Raw genomic sequence first — 19,665 nt, forward strand, 5'->3', positions numbered from 1 at the left:
TTATACTCAAGATGTCCTGTTTCTTCACTTCCAATGTATCCTACTGTGGGATGTGGTAACATATTGAGTTATCAGTCAAGTTATTAGGCTGGCTGTAACTATTTTTAATAAAATACCACAAAATGATAGAAAATAATATTTAAAAGATGAAGATTTGACCACTTTACATGTGTTATAGATTCTGAACATGATGTACAAATGGTAAATTCTGAAAAGTTATCTTCCATATAATGTCATTTTTGCAGAACTCACTTGCCTCAGGGTTGTGAATTATTGTGCTGTGAACATTATAGGAGAGATTATTTACAATAAATCGTGTAAAACCCCAAATGTTTTGCAATCAGAATATGTCAAATGCTGAGGAATGAGGAACCCACTTTGGTTTATAACTTCCTTCAAGTATGAGCCAAAAACTGTACAGTACTGTACCTAATGGAAAATCATCCAGACCAATCTCTATAAATACTTAGCACAGTCCCATAAACTAACCTATTAGAAGCACTTGACATTTTCATTTATATCTGTAAAGCTGCTGAAAAAAGTTACATAGGCTGAACTCTAATGCTTTTTCAACATTTCTCATATGCAAAATAGCTTATAATATACTCTAAAGAATGGTTCAAATAATTCTTTGATTATCTGTTATCTAAAATATGTTTTATCTGAAAAATATGAATTATGTCTCCACCAGTTCCCAATTTATGGTGTTAGAGGCATTCTTGTTTATTTCTCCAGTGCAGCTGGTATGCTGTAAAAATCTACTAGAATATTCCCAGGTTATAATGTAATGTGAGTCTTCATGATAGTTGTGAAATTAATATAAGATCTTACATCTGTGAAATGTTATTATTATTAGTAGTAGTATTAGTATTACCAAAAGCTCAGGAAATTAATTCTGCAACATTACTCTTCTGCAATATTTGATTTGCATTTAAGGTCACTTTTTATGTTGTATATCAGCATGTGACTTAAAAAAGAAACAGAAACTATGCTGCTGCAAAGGATGTGGGTAAATAGGTCAACCCACAGATTTTCTTGGACTGTTCTGATTCAAGTATTTTGGTTGCAGATAGAGAAAACTTAAAGAAAAAATTTGGGAGAGTTTTTGAAAGAGTGTCAGTATGCAAGGGACTGGTAATAGCACTCTGAAATCTACTGAATAGAAAACAGAAATGGCAAGTCAGAATGTTATCATACCATAGGAATTATACAACACATTTTTGAAGTGTACAACTATAATGCAAATAAAATATAAGATGTATGAGATGCGGAACAAATCAGAGGGCAAATTACTTCATGCCTAATACCATTTAGACAAACATTGGACCTGAATCCAGTCAGCGAGTAAGAAGCCCAAAAGACACTCACAACCTCATGCTAAAACTACATGACACTGTCACGTGTTGATGGTGCCACATCCTGCAGTAGCACAAACTTAGGTCTCTTCTGTGTACAAACAATTTACAAACTGTTTCACTCAATGTGGGTGTGGAGATTCCTAAGGCATAAGCATAAGGGCAGTAATGGGAAATTTTCTGCACCTGAATAACATCTCTTTGCCCGTCACTTCAAAGCAGTCTTTTTGGAAGGAAAGAAAGAATGCAAGGTACCCTGGGGAATCTATTTTATCATCTATGTCTATCAGTCATGGAGATGTAGCATTTCAGTGGAAAGAACAAAGTCTTGCAAACTAGTATTGACTAGAGTGCTGCATGCCTGCAGCACCACTTAATGTCCAGACAGGCTACAGCCTGGTGAGCTCACTGCAAGTGCTCACCTAAAAGCCCAGAAAGACGCAAATTTGATGAATGCTCTCATCTTCTGTTCTGTTCTTCCGCTCATCGGCACTTACATAGACCATTGTATGATAAAGACACTGATACACACAGTGGATATTGTTGCATGTACTGTAGTGTCTGAAGGACATTTTGTTTAGAAAAAGAGCAGTGGACTTCTGGGCAGGCTTTTAGGATTAAGAAGCCATGACTTTCCATATAATCTTTCTTTAGTCACAGCATCATGTTTTTCAGTAAAAGCTATAAGCTCAAACTCAGCAAATCTTCTTATGTACTAGCAAGGCAACTGTGGAATTGTCTTGGAAACATGACATATACATTGTTATCCTACAGCATAATGAAGAGCGTATATTTTTAGAGAAATTATATGGACAAGAATTTTCAAATGTTATTATAATTCCATGTTCCCAACCTGACATTTGGTGGTTAAGATTAGCTGTTAAATATACCACCTTCTGACAATATCAACATGTAGAAGTAAGACCTGTGATATCAGTGTTGGGAGATGAGTGCTAAGGTTTAGTTTTTACTAGTTTTGCAGGGATTTTGGTGAAGAATGTAACTTGTAAAATTTTCAGTACTATTTCAATTTATGTGAGTAGAACAAAAGTACATTTCTGGTCAGTCCATAGACTATACTGATGCTAATAGCATTTTACTATCTGAGTTTTTTTATGTTATTTAAGAGCTCTTATGCCAATGCTTTTGACAAAACTGTGGAAACATGTAGGTCAGACAGCAGGTAAATTTTACCTCACACAAAAATAGTAATCAATAGCAAGAAAACTAGCAGATATGCACAGTTTTCTATGATATTTCAAGCAGAAAAACTGTCTAGAAAGAAAGCCTTAGTTATAACACAGAAAAAAAAATCTCAGTGCATAGGAAACCAGCACAAAGTGTGGAGAGTTATAGAATACCAGGAACACAGCAGTGCTTGATAAAATGCATAGCACTTTACAGTTCAGGCAGCTGTGCAGAAGATATATCCTGTCTTTTGTAGCTGTCCCCTCTAGATATCTTCCTCTCGATCTACTGATGATTGACCCTTGAGTTGTTCAGAAAATGCTGACTTTGGTTGCTCTATGGCTTGCAGGAAGCAGCAACTAATGTTCTTTGTCAAGGATCTAAAAAGGCTATGTCATTGACTCTGTTATTTTTCCTGACTTGGAGGGAATGGTAGGCCAGCATCATTGCTGAAAGTACAGGGATGTACAGATTCCGCTCATCAGCACTTACATAGACCAAGCAGCAGTTTTCTGTGCTTTCTCATGACGGTTTTGATGGCTTGGTTCTAGGGCTGGTATTCATCCCTTCTTATAGACACCTAGTTTTAGTGACTGCTAGGAATGTCCTCACTGCAAACAATCTCTATCATGAGTTGAAAGAACTACAGGCTTTCAGAGAGTCACGTAGCCCATCTTAGATCTCACTTATTCCCTGGAGATGAACGTTTTGACAGTAGAGAAGTCCACGCAAATAGGTGCTTAACTTAAATTCCTTAAATTAAGTGGGTAAATCTAGGTCCTTTTTCCCCCTAGAGCTACTCTGTAAAATGTCTGCAGCCCTTAAAATCCTTTCTGCACAGCTAAGAAAAGGCAGAGTTGTGGTGTCAGATACCCTCCCCCCATATTCTATGTTCTCTTATTAAAGGAAACAAAATGGTTTGGAAATTTATTCCAGACACAAGATTTTTTCCTTAATGTATATTTCTGATCCAGCCACATGCTGGGTTCTTTACATTAAACACATTTGGCAATTCAAGTTTACTTTTAGAAACAGCCTGCTTTGTTTTCTGTTCTTAGTTGTTTTCTTTTTTAAAACCATGAGTTTACTTTTCGTACATCTTGTCCTTTTAAGGAATGCAGGCCTCTTCTTCCATCTCCTATTGTTTATTTAGTGCTTCATGGAAACACACTGATCTTCATAGCCAGCAGCCCATTGTCAGCCTTCTTGGGTTGCCTCTGGCATAGTAACTTTAAAAATTATGATTTCCATCCATTAAGAGGTAACTTAATTTTGGTTTGGAATCATCTCATTCAGCTTTAACTGAAGTATCTATGCCAAGTTAGCTATATGGGCTCCTTCTGAATTTAATGGGGAAAAGGGATCTCCAGTATCAACACTGTCATCCTGTATGACTCCATCAACTGAGTGCTTGGGCAATGAGCTTAGGTTCGAAGTAGGTGTTCCCTGCTAACGTGTGTTTCATGTTTCCAGGATGATGTTCACAAGGAGAAGGATGAGCAGTACATTTGATGATAATGCCCCCAACTTAGACATAATGCACTGTACAGAGAGTGCTTTGGCCTAAGGTCTGTTTCAGTCTAGCTTATACATGTATCTCATTTTAGCTATCATTCCTAAACATAGATTTCAATGGAGATAAAATTGTTCACACACATTTTTGGACCTGGTTAATTAACAGAATGATGGAAAATGGCTTGAGTTAAACTGCTGCAGCTTCAAATACATACAGCTCTGATCACTTACCTGAATCTTCTTTATATATCTGATTTTTCTGTAAAAGGCTGTTCATGGTCATAGGTTTTGTATTGGCCAAAGGCTAAACACTCTAATGCTGCTTTTCCTTCTCAAGACCACAAATACAGTATATTTCTTTTACAGTTTCACTTTTCCAGATTCTCTTTGTATTATTATAGATTCCCTCTCGGGATCAGCAAAATAATATGTGAAGAGTATTAGTGATATGGAAACTTGCTTCAGGGTTATCTTTAGATATCTGAGCTGAACTCTGCAAGCAAGGTACTAAATCTGCCTTGAGATTATCAATACAAGAACAAGTGAAAATGTAAGCTTTAAAAATAGCATGTATTCCTTTTATTCTAGGACAGGATAAGAATGAACCAAAACCCGCAGTCATTGTTGCCACACAGCTGGCTTCGCTGAACATGCACTGCTGTAACTGAGAGCAGAGTAAGTCTATGCATATCTTATTTAAAACAATCAAATATCACAAGGTGTACATGTAGTATAGCATGGCTAAGGCATAACAGGAGGTGAAAATGACTGTACATTTTGTATATAATCATCCTGAGTGATGATGATAATAGTAATAGTGTTAAATTCTTTCACTGTGGCATACATAATAATGATTTTACAGCAGCTTAGAGAGATGAAAATACAATAATGTTGTGTAAACAAGACAAAAAAAAAATCAAATTTCTGATATTCATTATGTATTCTATAATATCTTCTGCATGGTTGTCATTTAATCAGTGGGCTGATAAAACTTCATTTTTATAATTACTTGTTACTGCTGAAGTCCACAATGAGACTAGTTATTTTCAAGGACTAAGGCCAGTTTTCACTAATGCTTTTTGCAAGCAGTCAGGTATTGCCCTACATTTAAGGCTGACTGAATCAGACAAAAAAAAATTACTAGAGCTGGCTGAAATTTATACCAATAAAAATCTGTGTATTCTCTCTCTTTCTCTCTCCCCCTCTCCCCCTCTCACCCTTTCTCTCTCTCTCTCTCTCTCTCTCTCTCTCTCTCTCCCCCTTAACTGTAAAAATCCATAAGTAAAATGAAGCGTAACCTTTAAGTGTGTAAAGTTTAGGTTATCGGGCCATTTGTAATATAGATACATTTTTGTTTTATTCAAAGTTCAAGTATTATATGTTTTTCAAGGAAATTTTATACTTTATTTCAGGAGGATTTGAATATATGGAAACCTCTAATAATTCCTTTTGTCTACTAAGCTCTTCTACCACAAAAGTTTCTAAAATTTCATTCTGTTTTCAAAATTAAAATGCAAATAATCTTTTTGTATAGTTTGTACATAAAAGAAATGTCCTGCTTTTATTTCATATTTTTTTCCCTTCAATTAGCCAGTCTTGCCCAATAAATTTTAGTGTTTTGTTGCTAATAACTAATGAAGAACAGGTAACAAAAGCCACAACAGCATCTTGTACTTATTAAGAATTGGATCAAGCTAGCTTGCACATCACATGAAGCACGCCATCACATATAGAAAGCAAGAAGTGTCTGGGGCAGCATGCATTATTAATTAGAGCTGAAGCTGGACTTCTGTTGTGGCAATCATGACTTTCATGTTCTATTACTTTCATGTTCTAAAAATACTATGCCTGACAATGTTTTATGATTTCTGTGTGTGAGCGGGTGGACATTAGACACATTTCAAGAGGGGCTGAAGGCTTAAATCTGGGCCTCACAAAAGGAGATAAGTACACCAAGTATAGGCTAACAATGTAAAGCCCTTCTGCTTGAGACTGAACATCCATGGAGAACAGCAGTTGGTTCCTGGCACCTTGAACTCTGTAGGATGAAGATGGAACATCTTTCATCTTCTGCGATGCCTGAAATTCTCTGGGTATTTTGTAGCCCCTTCGTTGTTTTGTGTTACTCAAGACTTCTGGTGCTTCTGGCACAGGAGGGGCAACATCTCCATTTTTCATATGAGAATTTTGGCCTTTATGGCAGTGTCTATCCATGTCTATCCCTTTTAAAATTTTGTGCCAGCTCCTGGAGTTGACTACAGAAATACTCTTCAGCCATTTCCTGCTTGCACAGTTTGAGTAGTCTGAGTGCAGAAACAAAGGCTGACCTTTTTTTTTTTTTAATTAAAAACAAACAAACAAACAAACTAATTAACTCTGTATTGGAGATGTAGTGAATTTAAATATGATCAAGTTGATCTTGTACTTCTGGGTAGTGATAGCTAGCTAGGTAACAAATCTGTCAGCATGACACTTTTCAAAGATTGAATCTTCCTTCAAACAGTCAAGTATGCCTTCAATCAGGCATATATTTGCAAAAAGCAAATATATGAGTTTGCTATTTGCTCTTTTAGCATGAACAGGTGCACAAACCTGGTAGTGCACATAAGGAGGAAGGTGGCCTTTTGGCAGGAGCTCCCTCAGATATCAATAGATCTCTAAGGCACAGTCAAATGTCTCCCCTGGGTCACACTTCAACAGCTAAAACATTTCTGTGGATCCTTCAAGCTGAATACTTGTATTTGTGCTGAAGCAGTTGGGGAGTGCAAGCATAGCTAAATACTACATTTTAGATGGAGGCCAGCAGCTGAAGGGCGGTAACTTCCCAAACCACCTAAGCATGGTCCTTATGATTTTCATTCAGTTTTGGGGCAGTTTCAAGTAACAGTGGTCACAAGCAAATCTCACTGGGCAGACCTCTTCCTTCTCTTTTGATGCCACAAAACTGACACTGTAAAATTAATCCCTCATTTTGTTATTAACCCACACTTGTGGCCTAAAGAAGATGGAGATTCTTATTCTTATAATTGTTACAATAATTTTATGGAATTAAATCCTCTTGATCAGACTTTTTTCCATGTACCTGGTTCTTTTCTTAGGCAGGTATGAACTCTTCTATCCCAGTGCAGTGAGGTCATCTACAAGTCAACTGCTCTGCAAATCCATCAAGAGAGACATGATTCAATGACATCATCCTCATTTCATTAGAGGATGCTTAATGTCTTATGGAATGGTAATGCTAGTGTTAGACATTTTTTTCATTTGCGAAATCAAGCAATTGAGCAATCAGACCAATTAACTATAACTTCTAAGATCTTTTCCTTTCAAATAAAATTGTATGTGTTGTGAATGCACCTCTAGCTACCACATGGCTTTAATGGAAATGTTTTCTGTTTAAGAACATGAAAAACAACAGTAATAAGCTTACAATGCTTTGTGAGATCTATCTTTTGGCCACTGTGTAAAGTCTTTTTAAATACTTTTTTTTTTTTTTTTGTTGCTTCAAGGGCTCTGTTTTCATTCCTGAAAGATGTTTGTTCAGTCAGTTTCTGAAATTACCAGCATTTTCCAGGGCCATAATCTACTTTGACTAAAGAAAGTCTGAGGATGGCTGATGTTCCAAGGAACATGTGTTTTGAATTGAAGAACAATGATACAGTTTTGTTTGCACTCATAAATAATGAATCTTCTTCTGACCACAAGTAAAGATTGTCTAAATTAGTCTCCCAATTCAGTAATTGATCTGAAGTGTATGCTGTGTCAGAGCTATCAATATACTGACGAATGCATGCATCTAAGAGAGCTACAACAGTGTTTATGAAGGACATTATAAAAAATATAAAGGGGGTTAGAAATGAGCTTTGTGGATTATCTTCAGTTAATGGCATGGCAAATGTCATTTTATGGACCTAATTTACTGAACATTAATAATGTTACAGTTGAGGTAAATCATTTTAACGGCAAGATTTATATGAATAACACTAACACTAATTTACCAAAGGAATTTACAAAATCCATTTAGCTCTTCTAAAGAGGCGCTAAGTGGATGTTATGGGTTGGTTTTAGACTGACACTATCATGGGAGTAAGGCAGGCCTGCTCCTTTTTCCCCTGTGCTTGCACATATTGAATGCCAGAAGATGAGTTCAGCAATAGCACTTTGGTGAGTCAGATAATAGTGCTGAGTGATCAGCCCACTTTTTCTATGCCTTCAGCCAAGAGCAGCTGACTAAAGTTATGCCAAAACAATACCGAGAAGACGTGCTTAGGACTGCACCTCCTGCACAATGTCCTCCCTGTGTTAAATGCCTTTACTTTCAGATAGCTAAGCTGACATGAAATCTTTGGATCATTTGGGTATAAAGAATGCTATTGGGAGACCAAGATGTTGGGGGTGAAGAAAACTCATTGCCCATGTTCATTTTGCCTATGTGATTATTATCTGCTGTATTAAATGCAGAGTAAATTATAGCATCTATGGTGGGAAGGATGACTGCAGGGTATTTCTCTTCCCAAGTGATGGCTGTGTCTCCTTAAGCGGGATCTCTCATGGCAGGTATGGTCTACTACGCCAAGAAGACCTTAGTTAACATGGGAAGCTCCCAGGCAGAGAGAACCTTCTCAAGAGATGGAGCAGAAGCTCTGTAGAACCCTCTGACCCCATTGAGAGGATAGCGGTGATTCCTGGCTTTTCAGAAACAAATGCATAATTCAGGTATTTTTAGCCTTAGCTTTCAAATTCCACAGGCACTTACTTTAAAGAACCTGTTTATACACAAGATAATGAGTATAATGCAAGTAATTGACCAACCTATAAATTAACCCAGCTGGGAAAAAAGGAGGGGAAGGGGAAGGGGGAGGGGAAGAGGAAGGGGGCAGGAAAGGAAAGGAAAGGAAAGGAAAGGAAAGGAAAGGAAAGGAAAGGAAAGGAAAGGAAAGGAAAGGAAAGGAAAGGAAAGGAAAGGAAAGGAAAGGAAAGGAAAGGAAAGGAAAGGAAAGGAAAGGAAAGGAAAGGAAAGGATAATGTTATTTCTGTTTTTAAATATACGAAAATTGCTTAGACACTGTAGCAATAGGGAGTAATATTAGCAGAAGATAGATAGATGGCCTCTGGAAGAAAAAAATGAGTAAATACTGTAGTGTTTGCTAATCAGGTGTCCAGTATAAGTATACAAGCTGATCAAACAGTGCATAATTATCAGTTTAAATATTATTGCATGAAGCACTTGATTATTCAAGAAAAGCTGAGTGTGAGATTTTATGCATGCCAGTTGGAACTGGTTGTTTATGATGTGACATTTTTTAATGGTAAAATGAAAAACAGCACAGTTCTGTGCCAGGACACAAAAGGGTCATAGGGGGAATGCATATTTATGAAGCAAAATAAATATGAAGATGTAACTTCCCTCTCCCTTTTCCATCTCCCCACACTTTTTTATATTTTTATTTTATTTTATTTTATTTTATTTTTTTACTGTACAAAGTCCATGACATGTAATTTACACTGGTTCATATAAACTGTGGGACAGCTCATGTCTTTGCATTTAGCTCTGATTATGGTGTAGTGTTGCAGGTACCTGTTTTGAGATGTGGGTGTTGCTGGAGACATAATTTGCCCTTTATTGCTTTTAGAAGATTCATGTGCTCCTGAAATGATGCAATAAGCCAGTTTTGCAGAGCTATAGTTCTATATTATCCATCTACTTTAAGGAAATGTAGATCCCTCTTCTATACAAGCCTCTTACCATAGGATTTCTATGAATTCCATATTGTGATCAGTAATGTACTTGGGGTAAGGAATCGAAGAGAGATAGCTTACATGTTGGTACTTAATGAAGTACCAACATGACTTTCATCTTAACATTATCTGATATCCACTCTCAGTGCTACTTGAGAGAAAGAGGTACCTCTGGAAAATGATTTAACCCTCCTAAATTCTGATTTACCTATGGAAACGACAACCTCCCTAGGGAGGGGTCCAGGGTTTCCATGTTGGGTCAGAGGTTGGACTCAATGATCTTGAGGTCTCTTCCAACCTAGAAAATTCTGTGATTCTGTGATTTGGTGATTAAAGTTGGATGGGATGTATGTAAGTAAATGCCTTGACAGTGAGACAAAGCCTTGGTATCCTTCAGAGTCTAATGGATTCATGATGCATTCTAGCAGTAATTAACAAAAAGAACTGCTTTAAGGAATATGGGTAAATTGAATGCAGGGAGGCTGCTAGTACTTATCTTTACTCATTCATTGAGCAATTTTGCCAGAAACACCTCTTTCCCCTAAAAAGTCTGTTTTTCAGTCCTGGGCACAGACAGTTGCCAACTGTATCAAATAATGAGGTGTTTTTTGTAGTGTGCACAAATGAAGATGAGAAAAGTGCATTCCTTGTAAATGTGTCCTCAGAGGGGAAAGGAAACTAGAGTTCTGGATGAGACACGACACATGAAAGCATTCAGTCTGACTCATATTACCACTAACTCATCATCACCTTTCCCAATAAAACCAAGCTGCTTAAAAATTGTGTTGAATATTTTTTCCTAGTGAGGAACACTGTTTCAGGTGACAGAGAGAGAACACAGTAGACAGCAAAGAATTCGATATGGATAAAATACTATGTTTTTGCTCTATTTTTTTTTTTCTTCACTTAAATTTGGTTTCTTCTGAATTCTTTATAGGCTATGTTCTACAGGGCAAAAATGACCCAAACAAAACAAGCCCTAAGAAGCAAAGTGAATTTCAAAGACAATCTGAAATGAAGAGTGAACATTCAAACAACCAAGAGGAAGCATATCCCTTCTTTGAACTCAGAGTTCAGTATGAACTGGCAATATTTTCTTTCAGACCGTTCCTCACAATTAAGTACAGCACTGATGAAAACTCAGAGAGGAGATCAATGACGTGTCCTGGAAAGAGTTTGAACCCATAATGGAACAATCAAGAGCAAATGCTTTCTAAACATGGGACTCAAAGGGATCAAAAGAATTACTTCAACAGCTGTTTATTTACCAGCAAAGGTACTTGTTTTATTATGCTACTGAGAGCAAAGAACTAGGGCTGCTACGTGGTTGGTTATTTTCATAACTGTACTATCACCATCAGTAGCAGAGACAAGTTTCTCAACAGAAACGAACAAACAAAAAAGGCCAGACTCTAACTTGCCTACAGCTATCTGGGTCGAGGCAACAGAATCATGGTGATTTTTTCTCATCTTATCTGCAGCTCTCTCCTAAGGAATGGAGGAACCTGCCTCTCTGCTGTGGAGCTTGGCTGCACTGCCCATTGCATAGGGTGTCTCAGCTCCCAGACAGGATCCTCTGCTTTACCTTACTCAGAAAGAGTTCCAGTAATCTTGTTTTGATATGTCCCAGGACAGGACCTCAGTTTGTGTGATCTCAGTGGGGTAAATTATAGCTGAGAGCTTTTGAAAGGCAAGTTAGTTTAGTTATGTCACACAGCTGAGTTTTATTGACAGGAGACAGGCTGACAATGGAAAGTTTTGTTTACATTTCATATATTCTGTGCTATTTCACTTATTGGGAATGAGCAGAATAATACATGCTTGGCTTTGTTTCCTTGTGTAATTTACCAAAAATTGATTACTTTCTGATCAAAAACTGAGAGGACATGACTGTCCATCTAATTCCGTGCTTAGATGCTTATAAGTAATGGGCTTGAGAAGCCCAGACACTGGAATTTGTATCTCTAATCCAAGAGATCACATAAGGATTTTAATAATAATAATAATAATAATGATAATAATTTAACATGGGTGTAATCCATGAAAATTAAGAGCTTTGTTAGATGAGGGTCAGAGAGATCATCATCTTCTGGTTGTCAGCCAACATGGGGGGCTTAGGGATGCATCCACTCACAGTAGCAGAAGGCATCAGGAGCCTCCTGGTGAATCTTGCCCATTGTTTTACATTCTATTTATATATTTAAAAGTGTAACAAATGGAAAGATTGTTATACATCATAAAATCATGCCAAGTGCTCATAGAATCTAGGGCAAACAAACTAAGCAGTCACAGACCCTCAGCTAAAAGAATGAAAAAGGAAAGAAAATTCACATTTTTTCTCCACACAGAGATGTATTCCCATGATGTACATTCTTAGTATAATTCATATCATGCAAAAAGGGTAAACACATGGAAAAGTCACAATGTGAACAAACACAGAAAAGGAAGATGCAGAATGGCTCACTTAAAAAAAAAAAAATTAACAAAAAATGCTATCTGCAGAACCTGTTCACAGAGCTTGTTCTACTGCTCAGATACAATAAACAGGGATCCTAACTTTTAAAATGAAATATTGCTTTTATTTATTTAATTAATAATGAAAAATATCTTCAGATACCACCCATGACTTATTAAGGTTTTATCTAGATAGCACAATTAATACTGGAGGTGTGCATCAAGGTGGAAATGAGGGTTTCCTTTGTAGCTTGAACTTATCCGGCATACTGACTGTTTTCATCTTTACCATTTTAATGACCTACTGACCTTACCCTTTGCAACTTCCTCAGCTCTGTAAGCTTTTAGTATTTGGAATGAGCTTCAGGGCATCATCCAACATAGAAGCTAGTCTCACACAGCAGCTGAATTTGCTCTTTAACGAGATACAGCGGGACCAAAAGTCCAGATCTCTGCTGATACTGTTGTGACCAATGAAGGAAAAACCCTGCTCAGTCATGGGTGCAGGCTGTTGAGCCATGCCGCTGGCTGGGTGGGCTGAGGTCAGTCAGGCAAAAGTCCTCTTTCTCAAGCTGTTGTGCTTTTTCCATTTAAATTAATAATTCATTCAAAAAGACTTAGAGTTCTGTGTCCCTTTTGTCCTATCTGGACCTGATTCCTGCTGCAGGCTGGCTGCCCACTGGGCCTCAACATCCTCAGGGCTCTGCCCAACCATCCTGGGGCTCTGTGCAGGCCCTGGTCACCATCCCTATCTCTCCCCTGATTCCTTTCTGGGTGCTGATGGGCCCTGGCTGGGAAAGTCTCCCTCCTGTGGAGCAGCTGGCCATTGTGGCACACAGGCAGTGACAGACGTAGGCTTTTCTGCCCTGGTTGTTGTTTTATTTATAGTGTGAACTCTTTCAAGGGCAGGAAATGAATTAAGAACATTGAAGATCTATGGGGTTTGCTTCTTATTAGATATTATTGTGTTCAGAGTAAATGCTCCCAAGTGTTATGTGCTACATGGGCCTCACAAAGCCAGATTGTGCTAATGGGCCAGCTGGACTAGCCCAAAAGCAGCTTGATTCAGTGGATCTCTGTTCAGGATTACGTTTGCCATTTTATTTCTCAGCTAAGTGTGCTGGAAATGCTGTGTTTCCATCCCAGAGAGGAGAATGACTGTCATGCTACTTCTAAGTGTGAAGCAGTGTTTCTGGCTCCAGAAGGAGCTGGGCTCTCCTGGGTCCTCCTCAGACTGAGAGTCACCATATGGTGAGGTCCATAGCTGTAGAGGAAAGAGGAAGTCCTGAATCGCCTTTCCCAGGACCCAGAGCCTCCCATATTAAAACCTATATGAATGCTGTGCCTTTCTTGGAGGCTGCTTGTAACCTCTTTTCACCTGTTATAAAAAGCATTTGCAATACATCTAGCTCCCCAGATGAAATCTTCAGTCTTCAAAACTCCTTGAATACATCTGAGTTCATGGTTCGTGGGGTGTGTGTGAGGAGGAGCAGAAATCTGCATCATTGCTTTGGTCTGTAAAGGCTCATAATAGTCCTGAAACACTTGCTTATATTTTTTTGTGAGAAAGAATGACTGAGGGGAGGTACAGATCTGAAACTGTACAGGGATGGATCCTCTGGTCAATTTGCCTTTTATGGTAGAGTGATTTTAACTTATTTTTTAATATGTGGTCAGATAGCACATAACCAGTTTTTGAGTAAATTAGTTAAGTAGTAGTGGGCACGAAAAAGGAACTTCCTAGAATAAATGAGAGTGACCTACTGAAGCAAAGAAATTGTATACAGGTAAAGGTAGTTCTGACCACTAAAAGCATAGTATTTTTTAAATATTCAGCTATTGTGTTCTTTTATGTTATGCTGTCTACAATCTTCATGAGTCTATGTGAGGAGAAGAATCACCTAGCAAGGAAATTCCAGAGCAAATATGGGAACGGACTCTTTCTTAAATGCTTCAAATGTCCAAGAACATCTCTAATACATAATGTGGAAGTTATTATTTTGGATATTTGCAGAGAGAGAACATTTGTAGTGTATCATACACACCTTTGGTCTCTGAGAAATCTAATAATGTGAAGGATAAGAACACATGACATAATCACAGTTCCAGTGCTGTTCTGTTTCCATATTTTTGTGTCTCCATGGGATACTTATGTTGCAGTCTTGAATGCATTAACTGTTATGCATGAAGTCACATGATTTGAACTCTGTAGCAGATGAAGATTAATTGATTTCTAATGGAAAAATGCATGCCTGATGCTGTTTTCATTGCAACACATCCTTTCCTGGGTAGTGAATAATAGTAATCTTTTATCTATCTGAAAGTTAAATCTAGAGTGATTTTTTACCCTCACTGGTATAAACAATGCAAATACAGTTCTGCCTTTTCACCTTAATCACATGGTAATATTTCCAGTTCCCTTGGTTTGGTCTGCGGTGAATCCCTTCTATGCACAACTTCTCTGAAATACTTTTTAGAATCAGTGTAACTTTTTAGGTAGACCATGTGTCTTTGTGTTGGGGGTTGGTAGTGAATGTACCACATAGTCTGCTGTCAGCTTACTCCACTGAAACTGTGCACCTCCTTCCTCCCTCATATACAATTTAGAAGTATGCTGAGCCCACCTCTGGATTTTTCTCAAGCCTTCACCAGAACAGTTAGGATGTGCTTGCAATGACACACAGAATACTCCTTGAAGGGTAAAGTCATTCTGATGTGCACTTGAACAAAATATTGCTTCTTTTCTGGTCAGTGTAATAAGCTGCTACAGAAAGAATGGGTGGTTTTGGCTTTTCTTCTTCTGTTCTCACAGTTCAAACTCATGCCTGTTGGCAAATAATCATCTCCCCTCCATCTGTGGTGGTAAAGAGTCTAATAGTCGGACTTCACTTTCCAAGAGACTCTTGTGATTTTAGATAAACTAAACTTAAACTTGGATTCTGAGAAAATTGTGACTCTGTTTCTTGAAAAGATGTAGTCATGATTTGTAGCTGTAGAGTGGGGGATTTACTTAGAGGAAGGAATGTGTTTTCCAAAAAATGTCTGCGATGGAAGATGAAAAGAAACTGCCATGCCTTTAAATGCATTTCTTCCAACCTTGATGAGTTTTGCCTGCACCTATGTGTAAGGGGGCAAATTCTAAAATGGTGTATGCTTCTTCCCCCACTTTTGTTACACTCGGTACCATCCCAGACTCAAAGCTATCCCTTGTTTTGTGAGAGATGATCCAACTTTTTTAATGCATAGAGTTCAAAAGATGCTTCTGCCCCTCCAGCTTATCAGTAATTGCCCTACCCCATTTGCAGAGGTGTCAAGCCCAGTCCTGTAGCAGATTCTAAAGATGTATTCTGCCATCATCATTCCTAGTAAATTGATAGATGTGATTTAAGCTATCTTTAGAACACACATTTTGTTTCCCAATAAAGTATTCTTTTTGTGACCTCCTAATTAATAAGATTAAGGGAATTTAGCCTGGGAATCTGACAAAAGGCAGCATTCTAGGACCCTCACTGAATATTAATATCTGTCTTGTAGCAAAAGCAGAACACTTGTTTGTGTATATTGGAGCCCCACTGGTTTAGGTCCTTACTAGGAAAACAACAAAGAAGAGAAAAAAAAATAACAAATTACAGCTGAAACAAATCATCAGCATTGCTGTTTTCAAATTACTATATTTCTGGGGAATTTCAGTCAGTTACATGAAAAAGAAGACATGAGTTTCAATGGAGCTTTGATAGTCAGGTTATGTTAATAATGGGGACTCATGTAAAATGCATAAGGTATACCTTACAGATGAAGAAGATTGCTAATAATTATTCTGTATGCTAAGAGTGTAGCTCTTTCTGAACTGATACATAAAGACTCCTTTACATCCCAGTCTAATTACTTATAGACAGTTGAGCACAAAATTACTTTCATCTGCTTGAACATGTGGAAGGAAAGAGATTAGAGATGTACCTTTCAAAACAGCTGGTTGGCATGTTAAAGAAGAAAACCTACCGGTTCTTTGGTTCTGATTGAAAAGTGCATTTCTTTATAATTAGACCTATTAAAGTAAATGTCGTGCAGGGGGATTCTCAGAGGGGGTGACTGGGGTGCACAGCATGAAAGTCAGTTTCTTTCTTATGGCTGCTCTGGAAACTGGAAGAGTTTTCAAAGCTGAGGAAAGGTAGAACTAGGTGTTTTGACACCTTGCCTTTTCCCCTAGCTATTCTGGGGTTCCTTTTAGTTTGCTGGCTCCCAGTGAATAGGATTGAGTGTCCCTGGGGTTAGCAAATGGTTGTGAATGACCCTTCTTAATGTATCTGTCTTACTGTCCTTCAGAAAGAATCAATGTGAGTTGTGTAGGAAGCACTGACTTAGCACAGGAAGAACCATACAGAATATCTCAAAGGGATTGTAGGAATATGAGTGATCAATGTCTTGAATTTCTAGTTGTCTGCTTTGTTTGATTTCAGGGGTAGTGCTCTAAGAAAAGAATGCATATAGAAGGGGTCTAGTCCTATGTTGATTTTATTGCATTTAAATGGAAAAGTGTGCATCTGTAGCAACAACTACAAGGAAAATCTCTCTCCTCCTTCAGGTTTCTAATTCTGTCCTAAGTCTTTTAGGGTGTCCTGAGCTAATAGCAGTAGCACTACATTCTAAGAAGTACTTCAGACTTCACTCAGCGTTTCATGAAGCAGACATCTTGCTGTTCTCATTGTGCCAAGAGAGGAGTTAAGACTATTAAAGTTAAAGGTGCTACCTCAGAGTTGCACACAAGAGCTGTAGGCTGACTATGAGCAGACTAGTTGCCTCTCCTAATTTTTCAGGTATAGAGCAAAATAAATAGTTTCTGAGGCTCCACTGGAAGGGAAATACATAATGTTCTCTAGATCAGTTCTCTAGATCTAGAACTGTGCACCTGGTGCAACTTTTTAGTGTCTGAACAATAAGGTATTTTGCCATCTCTCTTGTTTGTTTTCGACTCATGCAAAGGAGCTGGAATTGCATCATGATAATGTGGTTAATATGGAAACCAAGAATCCCATCTTTGAAACACGTTGGAAGTTGTTCTTCACTCAGCATTCATTAAACTACATCTACACACTGCCTCTAGTTTTGGTCTCCTAATACAGGAAAATCAGGGACAAACAGATTGGAGCACTCTGTGAGAAGAGGTGGGAGGAGCTGGTCTGTAGAAGAGATGTCTTCAGGGACACCTATCAGGAACCCTGCCTTTCCCCTCCCTCCAGTGCCTACAGGGGTCACTGAGGACACAGAGCTGGGCTATTCAGAACAGCTCGGTGGAAGGATAAGAGACAGTGACTGCAAGTTGAAAGAAGAGAAATTGAAACTGGCCATGAGGAGAATTTTTTTCCCATGCAGACAGGAAGTAGACCACTTCAGTGTGGTCCTATGCCTGTGTAGACAACACGGTCTGATAGTAGGTATTCTGTCTTTTCTCTCTCCAATTTTTCCTAGCCTCTCAATTAAATTATTATTTTGCTTTCTATTATGTCTTTTATGAGAACATTTATTGTTTGTACAGCTACTAATGAGTGGTCACTGTTTGACTATGAGCCTGATGGTCAAGTTTCATCATGAATGACTATTTTAGGAGCTCTTGTCTGAGTATGCATCTGTTTTAGAGAAAAGCTGAAAATCCATATTGAATGGTAAGCCCTAAGCACAACATCTTCTTGCAGCACCTACCTTGATGATGCTCTAGAACTGTGCTAAGCTGCTTGTTTCAAAAGTCTAAGCAATAACTAACTGGTCACAGTCTGCAGTATATAAAACTCTCGTGTCCATGTAGAATGTGGAAAAATTCTGCATTTAACTCCATTTTCCAGCCCTGAAAATGCCATTATATCATATTTAATAACTGATATTCTTTATGCAAAAATGCTCCAGACATCAAAATCATTGAATATTTTTTGATGGAACCTCTGGAATTCTTCTGGTCTAGCTCTCTTGTCTGAAAAGGTTGTTCAGAACCTTGCCCTCTCAGGTGTTGGACATCTCTGAGGAGATCTTAAGATCAAGTCTCAAGGACACCAGAACAGTTAAAGTAAGTACAATGTAATCTTCTATTCCATGTCTGAAAGTAAAAAATAGTTGGTATTTATGGGAAGATTAGTGAGTAAACCTACAATAGTCCTTCCCATTGCACAAATCTATGAGATAGCCTTCCTTTGCATGGAGTCTTGGGCTTATTTCCTGCCTTTCTGGGATCAGTGGGATGTATTTTTGAGATAACTGGGATTAACAGTTCATGGTAGATATGACAGAGAGGATGCACAGGCAGATTTTGGATTCAGTCCAGGTTCTCTCAGTAATTTGATTTCCTTCTATGGAAAGGAAATCACCTGTTTGGTGGATGAAGAGAAAATTGGTGGATGTGATCTTTCTATATTTTAGTAAGGCCTTTGTTACTGCCCCTCCCAACATCCCTTTTTACATGCAGAACAGAGGGCCAGACTGTCCACAAGAGACAAGGAGCTGGACCCTTGTCTAGGCTTGGAGCAGAAAGAGACATCTGCCCCCGACACCCACGATGCCACCTACCCCCACGGTGTCCCTGGGAAATAGACTTGAGACTCTCAGGGACGTTGTGGAAGAGGCTGAGGGTCTGGACGGTAGTCTGAAGCTGGGAAGCAACCCCGAGAAGAGAGTCAAGATTGGGGGAAGTGTAAAACATGAGGATCGGGGCCAGATGGAGCACTGCATTGTAACCTGCCCCACAAAAAGAGAGCGGAGAGTCCTGGTGATTGGGGACTCCTTGATGAGGGGCACTGAGGCTCCTATCTTCCGCCCAAATAACCTTGCCAGAGAAGTGTACTGTCTTCCTGGGGCATGTGTCAGAGACGTTAGGAAGGCTCTGCCACGACTCATTAAGCTGGAGGACTACTATCCTCTCGTAGTCATTCAGGTTGGATCCCAGGAAGCTGCTATTAGAAAAATGAAGAATATTAAAAAGGACTTTGCATCCCTGAGGAGGCTGTTGAGGGGATTGGGGCTGCAGGTAGTGTTCTACTCTGTCCTCCCGCTGGGTGACTGGGATGCAGATAGAAGGAGCAGAACAGGACAGGTAAATGACTGGCTGAGGGAATGGTGTCTGGACCAGGGATTTGGGTATTTTGATCTTGGGCCGTCCTTTGAGAGGCCAGGTATGTGGGCTATGGACAGACACCAACTGAGCAAGTGGGGCGCAAGTGTGTTGGGGAGCAAGCTTTCTGGGCTGATTACCAGGGCTTTAAACTAGGTTTGATGGGGGAAGGGAGGGGAGCTAAAGGTGACAGAGAAGGGCTGGGGGAAGTCATCACTACTGTCACTGTTGAAGACAGGGAAAAACTTCTGAGCTCTCCCATAGGATTGTCTGAGGGCTCCTCAGAGAAGGTAGCATTCCTGATCCCCTGGCCAGTATCTTCTT

This window comes from Netta rufina (assembly GCF_964035555.1).
Source record: "Netta rufina genome assembly, chromosome: 1".
Lineage (NCBI taxonomy): Eukaryota > Metazoa > Chordata > Aves > Anseriformes > Anatidae > Netta > Netta rufina.